This window comes from Thamnophis elegans, chromosome 3, assembly GCF_009769535.1.
Source record: "Thamnophis elegans isolate rThaEle1 chromosome 3, rThaEle1.pri, whole genome shotgun sequence".
Lineage (NCBI taxonomy): Eukaryota > Metazoa > Chordata > Lepidosauria > Squamata > Colubridae > Thamnophis > Thamnophis elegans.
The window spans coordinates 151,842,454-151,861,012 of record NC_045543.1 but is presented as its reverse complement, the minus strand read 5'-3'; positions in this window follow the sequence as shown (position 1 = coordinate 151,861,012).

The window sequence follows — 18,559 nt, the reverse complement described above, 5'->3', positions numbered from 1 at the left end:
TTGAGTGACAGCCAGGTTTTAAGGGCTGTGCGGAAGGCCTGGAGGGTGGGGAGGGTACGAATCTCCACGGGGAGTTCGTTCCAGAGGGTCGGAGCAGCCACCGAGAAGGCTCTCCTCCGAGTGGTCGCCAGTCGACACTGACCGGCTGATGGAACTCAGCGGAGGCCTAATCTATGGGATCTAATTGGTCGAGTGGAGGTGATTGGCAGTAGGCGGTCTCTCAAGTACCCAGATCCAATACCATGAAGGGCTTTGTAGGTGACAAGTAGCACCTTGAAGCGCACCCGGAGATCGACAGTGCAGCTCGCGGAGGATAGGTGTTACGTGGGTGAAGCGAGGTGCACCCACGATCACTCGCGCGGCCGCATTCTGGACTAGCTGAAGCCGCCGAATACTCCTCAAGGGCAGCCCCATGTAGAGCACATTGCAGTACTCCAGCCCAGAGGTCACAAGGGCACGAGTGACTGTTGTGAGAGCCTCCCGGTTCAGGTAGGGGCGCAACTGGTGGACCAGGTGAACCTGGGCAAATGCCCCCCTGGTCACAGCTGACAAGTGGTGTTCAAAAGTCAGCTGTGGGTCCAGGAGGACTCCCAAGTTGCGGACCCTGTCTGAGGGGCGTAGTGTTTGACCCCCCAGCCTGAGAGATGGAACAGTTGGCAAATTAGTGGGAGGGAAGCACAGCAGCCACTCGGTCTTATCTGGATTGAGCACAAGCTCAATTTATATGCCACCCTTCTCCCAAGGACTCAGGGCGGCGTACAACATTAAAAGACACATATTACAAAAGTTAAAAAAAATTAAATGGAATATCCCAAACAAACCCAATTCGGATTAACAATAACATTTTTTTAAAAAAATTCGATTAAAATTAACGATCAATAATTTATTTTGTTTTGTTCAGGCCAGGCTGGCTTGCTGGAAAAGCCAACTTTTTAGGGCGCGTTGGAAGGTGGGTTGAGCTTCAGAGAGAGGGACTGGCCGAAAGTCACCCAGCGGGCTTTCATGGCTAAGGCGGGACTAGAACTCACAGGCTTCTGCTGATTGACCCAAAGTCACCCGGCTTTCATGCATAAAGAAGGACTAGAACTCACCATCTCCTGGTGATTGAACCAAAATCATTTAGCCAGCTCCCATGCCTAAGGCAGGACTGGAACTCACCATCTCCTTGTGATTGAACCACCCAGCAAGCTATGCTGCCTAAAGCAGCGCTAGAACTCACTGACTCCTGCTGGTTGGCTCCAAATCATCCAGCCATCTCTCAAGCCTAAGGTGAGACTAGAAGTCACCCTCTCTCCTGTTGGTAGGCTCCAAGCAGGGGTGGGTTTCTCCCGACATTACTGCCAGTTTGGTGCGCACACGATTTTGCACGTGCGCACTGCTTGGCTTGCTCATGCACCTGATGCACGCTACATGCGCATGCGCAGTTCCCTGTGAATAGGTCTGCGCATGCGCAGAACATTTAAAAAGGTCAGAAAAAGATGATGTGGCAACTGGGGAACTGGTTCGGGGGCGTGGCGGGCATGCTGTCCCTACTGGTTCAACAACCCAGTCGCCATTTCCACTACCGATTCCACTGAACCGGTGCGAACCGTTAGGAACTCACCCTCTGGCTTCAGGTCACCCAGCCAGCTCTCATGCCTAAGGCAGGACTAGAACTCCACATCTCCTGGTGATTGAACCAAAAGCATTTAGCCAGCTCCCATGCCTAAGGTGAGACTACAACTCACTGCCTCCTGGTGGTTGGCTCCAAGTCAGCCCTCACGCCTAAGGCAGCACTAGAACTCCCCACCGCTTGGTTTCTAGCCAGGTGCCTTAACCACGAACGGGCTCTGAGTTTGCAGATTAAAAGGTCTGCTGTTGTAAATCAGCTTCGGAAAATATATTCACATAAGAGGCTCCTGAGTTTTGCTCCTTCTCAAATAACGGCCCTTCCAGGCGCAGCCACTTAGCACGCAACCTTGTCACCGAATATGAGTTATTTTTAATTTGCGCCCTCAGGAAGCCAGCTGAAGTCAGCAGCTCCTATCAATACCGGTCCACTTACAGCGCCAGGTGGTGTAATGAAAATCCGATGGGAGGATTGGCGGGAGTAAATAAGTATGCCATTAAAATGAGAAAATCAAATCCCCGGACAGGTCTTTTCTCTCCCGCATTGATTCCTTTTATTACGGAAGTATTGCAGCTAAATAACATTAGTGTGAATCATTTCGATAGTGTTTTCCGAAGATTGCGTGTCGATAACCCAATTGCGGCCTCGCTGTGTAAATTCATGGGTGTTCAAGATGCGGCACTGGTCCTTTTCAGTTGACCTTCCCTGCTGCATTGAGGAGAAAGGGAAGAACTACAGTGGATCGGTCTGGATCTCCTTGCCGATTTGTTTGTTTATGTGATTCCCCTTGATTAGTTTCCACCCATTGCTTCTTCTCCTGCCCTCAGGTGCCTTGGAGAATAGCTTGACTCCCTCTTCTGTGGGGCAGCCCCTGAGATATTGGAAGGCTGCTATCATGTCTCCCCTGGTCCTTCTTTTTCCACCATTGAATTTCATTTTGTTAGATAGCACCAAATGTGGGTTCCTACCGGTCCGGACCAGATCGGCCAAACCGGTAGTGGTTTGCTGGCCTGGATAACCAGAACTGGCAGCAACCCAAGCCTGCCACACCTCCGAACTGGTTCCCCAGTTGCCGGGGCATGTTCCCCCCCCCCATTTTTTGTTAGGAATATAATTCCAACGGTTGGGTTGGCAATATATAAATCATATAGCAATGCTATACCTGTTTCTTTAAATCATACTGTAAAATGTGATTGGTTGCTGTTTTCCTCAATCGGCCATAAGAGGGAGCCAGAACGACTGTTAGCTCTCTCTGTTTGTTAGATGCTGGGCTGATCTGATCTGAGTGTTTTGGAAGCTGGCTGTTAGAAAGTGCCGTGAGCTATTGTAAGTTTTGCAACTGTTAGCAAACTTTGTGTACCGGACTGATTATATGGATACAGGACTATGTTATTTGGATTATCCTTTAACTGAAAGACGTTGATGACTGACTGTCTTATCCGTGTACGACTTGGACTGTTTGATGGACTCTGATACCTCTATTTCCATGAAAGTAAAAGCCTATTTAAACTGCAGTGTCTCTGTATGCTGGTTTGTGTGTTCTCCAACACAACTCTCACAAACGCTTCTCTGAAAGTACTCGCTCTCCCAACGGGGAGCTTACCTAACATGCGTAGACCTAATTATGGGCAACTGCGCACGCGTATCAAACTGGCAGTAATGCTGGCAGCAACCCACCCCTGCATAGCGCCCAATGTTCAAGTCTTGAATGTTGTTGCATAGAAATATATTCCAACAACCAATTCCAACACGTTCCATTCTCCTTGTGGTTTGTTCTCCTCAACTGCAAGCAGTGGTGGGATTAATTTAACAGCCGATTCTCAGCCCTAATGATTTCTTCCAACAACCAGTTCACCAAATTGTTTAGAAAGTTAACAACCGGTTCTCCAGAAGTGGTGCGAACTGGCTGAATCCCACCACTGGCGGCAACTCAGAAGTCCTTTCAAGACTTTGCTGTGGGTGACAGTGGATGAGTGAGCAGGAAACGCATATTGGGAAACAGAAGGTGCAGGTGGGCACTTCCTCCCAGGGAGAGTAAACCAGCCAATCTGGCTTTCTGCCTAAAATGGGACTAGAATTCACACTCACCTGGTTTGCTGCCTGGTGCCTTCACCACAACACCAGGGTGGTTCTCAAACTGGCCTTGCTGTTGGATAAGTATCCTGATTTTTACCTCTGCCCTGAGAAACTACTGGCCCACGTCTATTACAAGAGGGTTGTGGTCTGCCTGTGGTCTGCGGAGTTGGCAGCAGAGTCGGACAGCATGGAGGTTGGGGAGGAACACGGGCCAGTCCTGGAGTCTGGGGAAGTCTCGGTCGAGGGCTCTGCGTTGGAGGCGGTGGGGGGGGCAGGGCCTTCTGGGAGTTATGTGCTGCCCCCGGAGCCTCCAGAGTCAGACAGCAGTGTGGCAGAAGAACAGGCTCCCTCTGTTCCCAGTGTGCATATGCGCAGAGCTGCCAGAAGGCAAGAACAGTTAAAACAGAAGGGACGACTCTGAAGTGAGGCTTGGAGGTGATTGGCCCCTCCCATAGGACATAAAGGAGGAGCAAATGGACGTGAGCTGTTGCAGGAAGCCACTTTGTCAGCCCTTCTTCATTCAAAAATCAGGACAGGAGATCACAGGACTCCATTGGTAGAAATCAAGTGTACTTTTACTAATTAATAATGAATAGAAGCGAAGCTAAGCTGGTTATTTAGGTGCGAAAGCGAATAATATATTGTATAATTCATTCCCCTCCCCTTGGCATCCCGTGCACAGTCCAATCATAATTCTCCCAAATGTCAAGTATGAGATAACTTCGAAAGGCATCACCAGGATGGAATGCTGGTTCCGTTAGCCTCGGCGGGAAACTCCCTTCCTCCACATGCGCAGTAAGGTGGACAGTTGAAACACCAGAATCTTCCTCCAGCACAACAGATAGTCCCTCCCCCAAATACCATGCCCCCCTCCCCATTTCAATGGCAGCCGAAGCAGTAGCAAAGCGGAGGCTGACATCCGGCCCTCCTCCAGAAAAAGGCAGTCAGACTTGGAAACCAACAAAGCATAAACAAACAGACGAACAACAAGAAACGTAAAAGGAAAAAAAAAGGGGAGGGAGAGAGAAAATGTCAGGAAATAGGCCAAACTAGGGTTTGTCAGGATAACCAGAATAGAACTGGCGGAGCAATTTAGGGGCCCGGACATGGGACTTGTCCACCCATTCGGTATGAGAAGGGGGGAAATGCTTCCAAGCCACCAGGTACTGAATATGATTCCGCCGTCTACAGGAGTCCAAAATTTCGCAAATCTTGTTGTTCACCATCAATCAACAGCGGGGCGGGCGGTGGAGGAACAGGCAGACGTAAAGATGAAAAGCGAACAGGTTTTATGAGGTTCACATGAAAAACAGGATAGACTCGGTTGAGGTGTTTAGGCAGCTGCAGCCGAATGGAAACAGGATTGATGACCTTGATAAGAGGAAATGGGCCAACATACTTAGGCCCCAACTTCTTGGACTTCTGGGGAGTCTGAAGAAACTTGGTGGACAGATAAACCTGATCACCCACTTTGTAATCAGATGGCTTAGTCCATTTCTTATCAGCCTGTTTCTTATGAGCACGATGCGCAGCGTCCAAAGTTTGGAGTGCCAAAGGCCAAACGTGCCGAAGGCGATCACTCCACTCGGACAGAGACGAGACTTGCGGCTGCTCATGAGGAACCTCAGGAATGGGCGCAAAATCCTGGCCAAACACCACACGGAAAGGGGTGAACCCAGTGCTGCTATGCACAGAATTATTATAAGCCACCTCCGCATGTGGCAACAAATCCACCCAATCATCTTGCTGGTAGTTGATGAAACAACATAAATATTGTTCCAGAACAGAATTAGTGCTCTCACAAGCCCCATTAGTCTGAGGGTGGTGGGCGGAGCTTAAGCCCTGGGCGGAGCCAATCCGCTTCAGAAACTCCCTCCAGAACACAGAGGTGAACTGCACACCCCTGTCCGAAATGATGCGGTCGGGCACCCCATGTAAGCGGTAAATGTGGGAGATGAACATCTTAGCAAGAGTCTTAGCAGATGGAATATTGGAACAAGGGATGAAATGGACTTGCTTGGAGAACAAGTCAGTCACCACCCAGATAACGGTGTGCCCCTGGCTCTCAGGGAGATCGACAATGAAGTCCATAGAGATCTCCTTCCACGGGGCAACAGGGCGAGCTACAGTCTGGAGTAAACCTGCAGCTTCCCCGGCGGGCATTTAGCAGCAGCACAAACGGGACAACTGGCTACATAAAGTTCAATGTCCTTTTTCAAAGAAGGCCACCAAAATTACCTTTTCACGAGATGCAGCGTCTTCACGAAACCAAAATGCCCCGCCATCCGGGAATCATGAGCTCGTTGAAGAACCAGTAGACGAAGAGGAACGTAAAGTTTCGCTCCAATCCATGGCAAGTCATCCCTCATGGTACATTCGCTTATATGCTGCTGGAACCATTCATCATGAGCGAGGGCGTTCTTGAGATTGGAAAGGAAATCCTGGGACATCTCCACTTTAGAATGTGCCTGATGTCTAGTAACCACCGGAGCAGTGAGGCTTGACGTGGGAATGACCGGCTGGACCACGCTGAGCTTAGAACAGTTGTACTGAGGAAGCCGGGATAAAGCATCAGCCATGAAGTTCTTCCCCCCCTGGAATGTATTTCAGGGTGAAATTAAATCGATTGAAATGCTGAGCCCAGCGCATCTGCTTAGGAGAAAGTTTCCTGGGAGTCCTCAAAGCCTCCAAATTCTTATGGTCAGTCCACACCTCGAAAGGGTGTTTGGCGCCTTCCAGAAAATGGCGCCATGTGGCCAAAGCCCAGCGAACAGCAAACGCCTCTTTCTCCCAGATGGCCCAACGTCTCTCTGCGTCAGTTAGTTTGCGAGAGGTCTATGCGCAGGTTTGCAAGTTACCTTGATTATTGGCCGGAAGCAACACGGCCCCCACCGCCACGTCGCTGGCATCAGCTTGAACCACAAATGGCGCATCCATGTCCGGGTGCTTGAGGACTGGCTCCTCTGCAAAAAGCCGCTTTAACTTCTCGAAGGCAGCTTGACATTCCATGGTCCAATCCAGCGGCTTGCTAGGCCTGGGTTTCGCCCCACCTTTGGACTTCAACAGGCTAGTAATGGGAAGAGCTATCTTAGCAAAAGAGGGGATGAACTGGCGATAGAAATTGGCAAATCCCAAAAATTTCTGCAACTGCCTGCGTGTACGAGGGGCCTCCCACTCGGTGACTGCTTTGACCTTAGCGGGGTCCATCTCCACACCTGCGTGGGAGATACGGTAGCCCAAGTAGTCAACCTTCTCTTGATGGAATTCACATTTGGACAACTTGGCATAAAGCTCCGCGGCTCGAAGCTTCTTCAGCACAGTACGAACCAGCTTTACGTGTTCCTCACGTGTTTGCGTGTAAATAAGGATATCGTCTAAATATACGATAACTCCTTTGTAAAGATGGTCATGTAACACCTCATTAATCAATTGCATGAAGACCCAGGCGCCCCTTGCAGGCCAAATGGCATCACACGGAACTGGAAACAGCCAAGGGGGCAGTTGAAAGCTGTTTTCCACTCGTCCCCCTCTTTAATACGGATTCTATAGTATGCCTCCCTCAAGTCCAGTTTAGTAAAAATGCGGCCCTTGCCCAGTTGGGCCAGCATGTTCTTCATCAGTGGTAATGGGTACAAGTTTTGGGCAGAGATAGCATTCAAAGTTTTAAAATTCACACATATTCTGAGAGAGCCATCTTTCTTTTCTCTGAATAGCACAGGAGCTGCTACCTTGGGTTGAGCTGGTTCAATGAAACCCCTTTCCAAGTTCTTGTCAATGAATCTTCTCATTTCCTCCATCTCTCTGGGAGACATAGAATATATCTGGGGCTTGGGAAGTGTCACTCCAGGCAAAATATCAATGGTGCAATCAGTGAGTCTGTGGGGGGGGGGGAGCTTATCAGTAGATTTCTCACTAAATGCTCCTCTCAGATCCCAATATTCCTTCGGAATTTTCTCTTCCCCTTCGATCCTCTCCTACCCTCTGGCTGCCAAAGTGGGGTTAGGATCAGCAGGGTCTGGGGTCTCAACCTCCCTTTCAGGGGGCACTCTAGTGCGAATGCGTAACCACCCCTTCCTCCAGTTAATGCGAGGGTTCCATTTACGAAGCCAGGGGAGTCCTAAAATAAGGGGCCGGTCCATTCCAGGTGCCACAATAAAAGTGATTAATTCTTGATGGGACCCCATCTTCATTTCTAAGGGCTCAGTAGAAAAATGAGCAGGGGCCCCTCCTGCAATAGAACCATCAATTTGGCAAAAAAACAATAGGGGTTTTTAAAGTTCTCAATTTCAAGCCCAGTTTTTCCACCATTGCCTGACTTATCATACAGCGAGAACAGCCTGAATCCAGCAGAGCTAAAAGCTTTTCAGTCTCGCCAGCAGGTGGCACCCTTAGTTCAATAGGGCCCTTTGTTTGAACTCACCCAACGATGCGAGCAGTCGTCATCTGATTCATCAGATGAGCTGGAGCTAACATCTCCCTCCTCCTCCAGCTGGAATTGCTGGGGGACATTTCATGGCGCACGCAGCCTCCCTCTTCTTGCTTAGGGCCTTACTTGCTCTCCCCTCTCTTCTGGGAGGGGGTGGAGTGGTCTGAGCCATTTTAACGTGGCAATTCATGGCGCGATGGCCTTCCTTTCCGCAGCGGAAGCACGTGAAAGGCTTGGCTTTGCTGGCAAAGCTTTCCTTCCCTTCACTTCTGGCGCGGAAGGGGGCTTTTTGATTCGGGGGGGGGCAACTTCTCTGCTTCTCCCTCTTTCATGCCTTGAAGTCTGGCCAAGTCTAACTCAACATCTGCTGCGTGTTCATACCAAGCAGTCACCCGGCGGGAAAGGTGCCTGTTAACACCCTGCTGGTAAATTTTTTCATTTAATCCCCCAGCGAACTGATCCAACAAAGCATCTTCTGACCATCCCCTCATATAGGCTAACAATTGTTGAAACTCTTGAATATAATCTGCCACCGGTCTATATTCTGCTTCAGGGCCATAAATTTCACCCTCCCGCATTTCTCAATCAGCGGGTCATCAAACCTCCTCTTCATTGCAGCCATAAAGTCATTAAAATTCCTCAGGAGAGGGGAATTGCATTGGTGTAGGCCCACCATCCATTCAGCCGCTTTTTTCTCCAATGACAGTAAAACCATCCTCACTTTCATATCATCAGTTTCTAAATCTGGACCATAAATCTCCATATAGTTCCAGACCTGCATGATAAACAACCCTAAACTCTTGGGATCACCATCATATTTTACTGTTAAGAGAGGGACTTTTGCCATTCAGCGTCACCTGCCCCCCCACTCTTTGAGCGGCCCTAGATGGGGAGGGGGGAGGCTGGTTCTGGGTTTCCTTGCTCCCAACCCCCCTCGGCTTCTTCACCCTCCCTTAACCTGTGCATGGAGTACCTTTGCTCAAACTCTTCAGCTTGCTCCCTTTCCGCTGTTCTTCCACGGCTTTTGCGTTCAGACCAAGCTTCCCCGAGGAGCCTCATGGCGTGGGACAATTTGAATATATTCAAATCCTCTTCCCCAGCGTCACCCCATTCCGCTGATTTTTTTTTCGGTCTCCTTCTCGTGACTCCCGCATCCAACTCCTCCGACTCCTCTTTTTGTCCCACACCCAAAGTCCATCGGGGACGAACGGCAGGCTCTTCCACCCTTAGACCGGCCAGCCTTTCGGTTAAAGATGGTTCTGCCGTCGCCCCTTCAGTTTCCTCTTGATCACTCACACGCAAAGACATTCTTTTTCTTCTTGTGAGGACACCCCCCTCGGTAGGTTGTAGCTCCGGAGGTGGAAGTGGAGGTGAGACTTAGCTTAAATTGTCAGCCCTTCTTCATTCAAAAATCAGGACAGAAGACCACAGGACTCCATTGGTAGAAATCAAGCGTACTTTTACTAATTAATAATGAATAGAAGCGAAGCGAAGACTGAATATTTAGGCGCGAAAGCGAATAATATAACGTATAATTCATTCCCCTCCCCTTGGCATCCCGTGCACAGTCCAATCATATTGCCCCCAAATGTCAGGTGGGAGATAACTTCGAAAGGCATCACCAGGATGGAATGCCGGACCGTTGGCCTTGGCGGGAAACTCTCTTCCTCCACATGCGCAGTAAGGTGGTCAGTTCAAAATCTAGAAACTTCCTCCAGCACAGCAATGATTCCCCTCCCCCAAATACCATGCCCCCCCTCCCCGTTTCAATGGCAGCCGAAGCAGCAGCAAAGCGGAGGCTGACACTCTTGGTTTATGCTGGTCGGTTTAAATTCTGAAGCTCCGTTTGGATTCTTTGCTAATTGCCAATTAAGTCTTTGGCAGCGTTTTCAAAGAAGACAAAGGTAGGTGCTTATGAGCCTTATCCCGAAGGACTTTGGAAGGCTACTTTAGGACTCTCTACTACTCATTACTGGCTGTGAATGAACAGAATTCAGAGCCTTTGAAATAAAAAGAGGGTTTTGGGGACTAAGTGAGTGCTTTTTACTGTGCCAGGAAGCCTCGGTCAGAACAAAGAGAGCAGCATCCAATCCTTGTCACGTATTTACCGCAAAGGATCATGGTTTCTTGCAATAGGATAGCCTACGTTACACTTAAGGATAAGTGAAAGAACTTCTTATGAAGGGTTAATATCTGGGGCTTAAGCACGTCAGTTAAGACCCTGTGGTTAGTATTAACCTTGGTTTGCTTCCCCTGGCTCAGCAAATGTATAAAGCCGGTCCTTTTGGTTCAATCAGGATTCCATATATCGCGCGAACTGAGAAAATGGATTAATTCAGTAGCCGGGATCCAATCTGGGTCGGTCACCGGGACCAGAGGTTTAGCCTTCCGAGGTTTCGAACTTGTGCTGGAGCCCATCCTCGGGGAACTTATCTTTAGCAGAGTGTGTGCTGTGGCCTATTCAGTTTGTGGTATTTGTATGGTGCCTGTGGTGTGTGGATTTTTAGATGTGGATTGGGGCAGTGGTGGTGGGATTCAATTTTTTTACTACCGGTTCTGTGGGTGTGGCTTGGTGGGTGTGGCCAGGGAAGGATATTGCAAAATCCCCATTTCCTCCCGGTCAGCTGGGACTCGGGAGGCAGAGAATAGATGGGGCGGGGGGTAGTCAGAGGTGGTATTTGCCAGTTCTCCGAACTACTGAAAATTTCTGCTACCGGTTCTCCAGAACCAGTCCGAACTGGCTGAATACCACCTCTGAGCTGGGGGTAAATCAGCACTCCAGTTGACTGACAAGGGGGCCCTTTTCCCAGGCTTCAGTCACTTCTCTGGCTGTTTTTATTCCTGCTCATCCAATAATCTTAGTAGCTGCAAAATTGAATTTATGTCCTGCGCATAGACCAAAGCACCCACTCTGCTAGAGAGAACTTCCCTGAGGATGGGCTCCAGCACGAGTCCAAAAGCTTGGAAGACTAAACCTCTGTTCCCAGTGACCGACCCAGATTGGACCCTGCAACATTATCCTGGGACACGTAGATTTGAATCCAGTCCCCACCCATTTCTAGCCAGTGGTTTTCAGGATCCCTTCTTTCAAAAGGCGCTGCGTTTTATTTCACTTCTTTTTCAAATACAAATACGCCGAGTCTGCCCTCCTTACGAATGGGTCTCCCCAGTTGTTTCCTGAGAATCGGTGGGAGCTGGTTGGTGTACAAATGGGGTAAATTAATTATTAATAGAAAAGCAAATAAATAGAAAGCCTGGGCTCTCTGCCCAAAGCCCTCTCTGGGGTCTTGGGTGGGTTAAAGTACCTTTGATCCTTCTTGGTGCTGCAGACATGAACTCTGAGTTTCTTTGACGTCATTCAAAAGCTTTCCCAGTTGTTGGACCACCCAGCTTTCTGTGTTAGAAGAAAGGACAAGAATTGGCACTTCTCTCCAGCTTTCAAAGGGAAAGGGAGTTACGTTCAACTGACTTTGTCAGAGTTTTGGCAGCCGGACTATTATTATGAGTTAAGCCCAAGAGCAAACCACAGCACACGGAGCCTTTAGGCAATTAATAGTGGTTTATATACAAATATATACAACATACATATGGTAGATAACTTCCTTATCACTCAGCTACAGACACAAGGAGAGAAATGAGATACACATCGAGAGAGAGTGGGGGGAGGCCCTCTAATGGCCACCTATATGTAGACACCTCTTAAAACGGTAAATGATTTGTGTGGACCCCACTGCAGTCTTAAGTTGGCTATGTGTTCTGACCCCCTCCTCTGTCCAGTAACAAATGCGGAGACAAGCTTAACTGGAATGTACTTTATTAGCAAGAAATCAAAACCTCGGTGGCTGAAAGCCAAGCATAACAAACAAATAAGGACCTTGGCAGCAACTCAGACAAGCCTTGGCAGCAATCCAGCCTGCCAAGGTAGTTACAAAAGTCCTCCAACTTTTAGTCATTTAGACATTTTAGACATTTATTAAGATTTATAGGCCGCCCTTCTCCCTGAGGGGACTCAGGGCGGCTTACAACCACAGGGAAGGGGGTGCAATAATAAAAGACAAACAGTGAGTAAACTAAATAATTAATAAAACACAACTTGCATTCAACAGTCAACACTCGGGCGGGTAATTTAGGAACTTATCCCCAGGCCTGCTGGGAGAGCCAGGTCTTAAGGGCCGTGCGGAAGGTCTGGATGGTGGTGAGGGTACGGATCTCAACGGGGAGATTGTTCCACAGGGTCGGAGCTGTGACTTCTGCAAGAGGGCCGTGTGCACAAGCATTCCTTTTATAGTCTGGAGAGGAGCCTAATGACCACCAGCTGAGTGCAATTACCTCCTGTAACTGTGTAATTGTTCTTTACGCCTATTAGCTCTCCGGTGCCGGGCATCCAGGAACAACTCACTGCTGACATCCGGATCACACTCCCTTGTCTCCTCCCCACTTGTCCAAGGCTCAGGCGCCTCCTGGTGGCCAACCAGCCTATCTGCGCCCTGCTCGGAGTCGAAACCCTGTCCAGGGTCCTCCACATCCTCCAGAGCTGACTCATAGGGCCCCTCGCTTTTGGAGTCTGGTGGCAGCTCCAACGGCTCCTGCTGGGCCACAGCACTATGCCATTGCTGAATCATCCTCATTGCATCAGCTGGCAGCTATTAAACCCACTGTCAGCGTTCCAAATATCATTCAGAATTAAATCAGAGTTCAAGGCATAGTTTTCATCAAAGTTCCAATTTAATAAGAGAGACATGTTGGTATAAACTGTGGGAACCCGAATCTGAAAGCTTCCTGGGTTTCCACCCAGTTGAAAGTTCAAAACCTTGCCCCCACACCCACAAGTCCATCACATGGTCCAATGTTCCTCTGCTATGCTGGCATTTCCACCCATCTAGTTCCGGTCAGGTGCAGAGGTGCGGAGACAAAAGATGACCTTGGCTTTCTAGAAAGGAATGTTTTATTATGACAACAACACATTCTGCTCCTCACTATTCCCCCTCCCAATTACCCCACTAATGAAACAGCATAGAAAAAATAACAGAAAGTGTGGCAGGCCAAAGATCCGAAGAGGAATATGACTGCAGGCCTGACGCCCTCACTAGCTGACAGATTTGTTAAACTTATATGCTTCCCATCTCACTGTGGAGGGATTCTGAATGGCTCACATCATCATAAAACATGAATCAGCCATAGGTGATTACAGGTAGAAGATATTATGTGTAGGTCAGTGTCTGTGTGTGTGTGAAATATGGAGCCTGCTGGTTCAGACTGGTTCACCCCAACCGGTAGTTAAAAAATGCTACCAGTTCGGGCAAAACAACTGGCGCAATTTAGATTAGCTAGAATTGTCGGATTTCCTGCTTTCTAGCTAATCTAAATCGCGTGGCACAGCGGATTCCCCCTCCTTTTGCTGTTCTACTTACCTTTGCAAACTCAGAAGGCTTCAAAATGTTCCTTTTTTAGCACTGCGTGCAAAGTGGGTGCTCTGCAGCAGATCACCAAACCGGTAGCAGACTTTGGAGGATTTCACCACTGCCTTGGTGCTCTTTGAGCTGGGTGGTTTCCTTGCAGATGCTTCATGACCCAACTAGGTAACATCCTCAGTGCTAGAAGGGAGTGGGGTTTGTGGAGTGGTGGTGGTGGTGGTGGTGGTGGAGGAGGAGGAGGAAGAGGAGGAGGAGGAGGAGGAGGAGGAAGAGGAGGAGAATGTGGAGTTCTTGGTGGTCTCTGAACTTGGTTATTTTTTTACAGACATTTCATGACCCAACTACATAACACCATCAGTGCTACAAGGATATGGGGTTTATGGAGGGGAAAAGGAGAAGGTGGGGAGGACTGCGTGGTCCTTGGTGTTTTCTGAGCTTGCTTGATTTCCTGCAGACATTTCTTTTTTTTTAATTAAAAAGTTTTAATAAGTTTTACAATTGTATACCTTTCCCCTTCCCTCCCTCCCCCCAATCCCACATTCCCTCCCCCCTAACCTCCCAGAGCAAATACAGGATATAAATATTTAACAATCATACACTAAAATAAGCTAACTTTAGCATCGTCCCTTCGCTTATACTTTAACTCCCCTTTTATAAAGCTAACTTTAGATAAGTTGTAACATTCCTTGTTCATTCATTCATAAGCTAACTGAAATTTCTTAGTCCCATATTTATTTTGAATATAATCAATCCATCTTCTTCATTCCAGCTTGTATCTCTCGTTTGAATAGTCCTTGAGGTATGCTGATATTTTAGCCATCTCTGCTTTGTTACTTTTAACGTCCATTCTTGAGTAGTAGGCAATTCTTCCTTCTTCCACTACTGCGCCACCAACAGTCTTGCTGCCGTTGTTAAATTCAGAATCAAATTAGTGTCTATAACTGTACAACCTGTAATTATACCTAACAAGAGTAATTGAGGAGTAAACCTTATCCTCTTTTTAAGAATATTTTGAGTAATCCACCATATTTTTATCCAAAATGCTTTGACTTTTTTACAAGTCCACCGTATATGATAATACGTAGCATCAGCACAATCACATCTCCAGCATTTAGATTGTAAGTTCGGATACATACAAGCTATTTTTTTAGGATCTAAATGCCATCTATGAAACATCTTATAAAAATTCTCTCTCAAGTTTTGGGCTTGCGTAAATTTTACATTTCTTACCCAAATATTTTTCCATGTTTCCATCATTATTGGTTCTTCAAAATTTTGTGCCCATCCTGCAGACATTTCATTACCCAACTAGATAATATCATCAGTGCAAGAAGGGAGTGGAGTTTGCCCTCTCTTGATATACAAGTGGCTTCCCCTGCGGGTGTTGGTGGAGGATTCTTGGTGATCCCTTGATTGGTTTGTTGCTTACTGTGTGATTGGTGATCTGAGTTGGCAGTTCCACCATTCAGGTATTGCTTACTCCTTGTGCTATTACGACTATATGGCATCACCTGAGCAGCAGACCCACAAAATCCCTCCAAAACATCTTAAGTAAACGGAAACATTCCATAGCCAAAAAAAATGTATCTGTCATTTCCAATGTACAGTGAAAGGATTGTAACAACAAGCCCCATTCCTTAGTAGCACTGATGATGTTACTTCGCTGGGTTATGAAATGTCTAGAAGAAAACCAGCAAGCTCAGAGGGCAACAAGGACCTCGCAGTTCACCTCCTCCTCCTCCTCCTCCTCCTCCTCCTCCCTTCTACCACTGATGATGTTACTTAGTTTGGTAAAGAAATGTCTACAAGCAAACAATGAAGTTCAGAGAGCACCAAGCAGCCCCCCAGCCACCATTGTTGTCGTTGTCCTCCTCCTCCTCCTCCTCCTTGCACTGATGATGTTGCCTACTTTGGTAATGAAACATCTACAAGCAAACAACCAAGCTCAGAGAGCACCAAGGACACCATCATTGGACCATTAAAAAAAAACATTACGCGTTACAATTCAAACACGGAGCAAATTGGCTTTTGCAAAGCTGGAAAGGAAAAATTCAGGCTGCTTGGAGGAACGAGATTTAGTCCTGGAGAACAAAATGGCGGTGAGCCGAACCTTTCTATTCCTCCCGCTATGACACGAACAAATTTCCTTCCCTGCCCCTGAAAACCTATTCTCTCTGCCTCTTACTTTGTCATGCTGTCTTCCTGTCTTGAGTCCCCATTGATTTGCTCCAGAGCCATCCGTCTAGTCCAGCTGGCCCTGGAATCTGGGTGAAGTGTCCATATATCTCTGCTTATCCTTTAGTCTACAGTTATCTGGTTATCTACTCCTGCTATCTGTCTATATGCGGGGACCTGTCGGGTGATTTAACTCCAGCATCCATCACCCAAAAAGGCTGGCCTGGATTATTTATTGACTTCCACCTCTCTTGTTGGATGGCAGATGAAAAACGTGGTAGCAGTCGGGACCTTTGCAAAAAATAAATAGCCCCCACCCTGATTTTCTGCACTTTACAAACCAAACCAAAAGCCCAATCCTTGAAAAGATCCAAAATCCATGACGATTTCTGTAGAAATCCATGCAGAAGGTTTGGTTGAAGTCCGGGGGCAAAGCCTTTAAGTATATCAACAATACAGATACAGATTAAGAGAGTTGGAAGGGACCTTGTAGGCCATCTAGTCCACCACCCCCCACCCCATCGAAGCAGGAGACCCCACACCATTCCTGACTGATGGCAGTCCAGTCTCTTGTTGAAAGCTTCCAGTAATGAAGCTCCCACAACTTCCAAGGGCAACTTCTGTTCCTTTAGTTGATTATTCTCACGGTTGGAAAATTCCTCCTTATTTCCAGGTTGAATCTCTCTCCTTGGTCAGTTTCCATCCATTCTTCCCTGTCTGGTCTTTGGGTGCCTTGGAAAATAGCTTGAGCTCCCCCTCTCTGAGGCAGCCCCTCAAATATTGGAAGACTGCTATCCTGTCTCCCCTGGTCCTTCTCTTCACTAGACTAGCCATGCCCAGTTCCTGCAACCGTTCCTCATATGTTTTAGCCCCCAGTCCCCTAATTCTCTTTGTTGCTCTTCTCTGCCCTCTTTCTAGAGTCTCCACATCTTTTTTATAGTGTGGTGACCAAAACTGGATGCAGTACTCTAGGTGTGGCCTAGACTTTATAGAGTGGTATTAGTCTCTCCCTTGATCTTGATTGTATCCCTCTGTTAATGCAGTTTAGGATTGCGTTGGCTTTTTTGGCTGCTGCTGCACACGGCTGGCTCCTATTTAGCTGGTTGTCCACTAAGCCAAGATCCAAGATCCCCCTCACAGTCACTGCTCTTCACCCTGGTTTCACCCAATTTATACGTGTGCTTTGGGGTTTTCTTGCCTAAGTGCAAGACTTCACTTTTCTCTCCATTGAATTTCATTTTGTTTTTGAATTTTTGAATCTCAACAAGGAGAAGTGTAGTAATTTAAAGCATCCCTCCTTTTTCAAAGGAAGGAAGGAAGCTTCATATTAAATGTGCTAAAATTACCGGTTTGTTTGTTGTTTTGTGGCCTGGACACCGAAGGGAGCTTTCACTGTAGGTCCAACACCTCCCAGCTTAAGGTGGAATGCTAAACTGGAGACCTAATGGACTTAATGTGAACCAGAACTCCAGATATCGCCCCCCCAAATTGCTAATACAGTTCTTGGCTGTATAAACAGAGGCAAGAATCCAAAATCACGTGATGTATTCGTGCTGCTTTATAAAGCCTTAGTAAGGCCACATCTGGAGTATACTGCATCCAATTTTGGTCACCACATTACAAAAAAGAGGTTGAGACTCTAGAAAGAGGGCAGAGAAGAGCAACGAATATTAGTGGGTTCGAGGCCAAAACAAATAAAGAAAAGTTGTAGGAATTGTGTATGTTTAGTTTAATGAATATAGGGACGCAGTGGGTCAGTGGCTAAGACGCTGAGCGTGTCGATCAGAAAAGTCAGCAGTTCGAATCCCTAGCACTGCGTAACGGAGTGAGCTCCCATGACTTGTCCCAGCTTCTGCCAACTTAGCAGTTTCAAAGCACATAAAAAATGGAAGTAGAAAAATAGGAACCACCTTTGGTGGGAAGGGAACAGTGTTCTGTGTGCCTTTGGCATTGAGTCATGCCAGCCACATGACCACGGAGACGTCCTCGGACAGCGCTGGCTCTTCGGCTTTGAAACAGAGATGAGCACCGCCCCCTAGAGTCAGGAACGACTAGCACATTTTTGCGAGGGGAACCGTTACCTTTACCTTAATGAAAAGAAGGACCAGGGGAGACATGATAGCAATCTTTCAATGTTAGAGGGGCTGCCACAAAGAAGAGGGGGTCAACCTATTCTCCAAAGCACCAGAAGGAAAGGAGAGAAGCAACGGATGGAGACTAATCAAGGAGAGAAGCAGCCTAGAACTAAGGATATATATATATTTTTTGACAGTGAGAACATATCAACGAGTGGAAGGATTTGCCTTCAGACGTTTCGGGTGCTCCATCCCAGGAGTCTCTGGAGATCCTCAGTCATCCAAGGTCCTGGTTGTCCCAAAGGAGCTTTTTTCAAGAGACAACTGGACTTTCTTGTTTTTCCTTGAAGATGTTTCACTTCTTACCCAAGAAGAGCTGAAGAAGCTTCTTGGATGACAAGCAAAACACCTTCAAGGAAAAACAAGGAAGTCCAGTTGTCTCTTGAAGAAGCTCCATCACTGGAGGTTTTCAAGATGAGACTAGACAGCCATATAAAGATTAACAGAGTTGGAAGGGACCTTGGAGGTCATCTAGCCCAACCCCTTGCCCAAGAAGGAGACCCTACACCATTTTCTAACAGATGGCAGTCCAGTCTCTTCTTGAAAGCCTCCAGGGATGAAGCTCCCACAACCTCCGAAGGCAACTTCTGCTCCATGGGTTGATTGCTGGTCTCACTGTCAGGAAATTCCTCCTTATTTCTACATTGAATCTCTCCTTGTTCACTTTCCATCCATGATTCCTTGTCTGGCCTTCAGGTGGCTTGGAAAACAGCTTGACCATCTC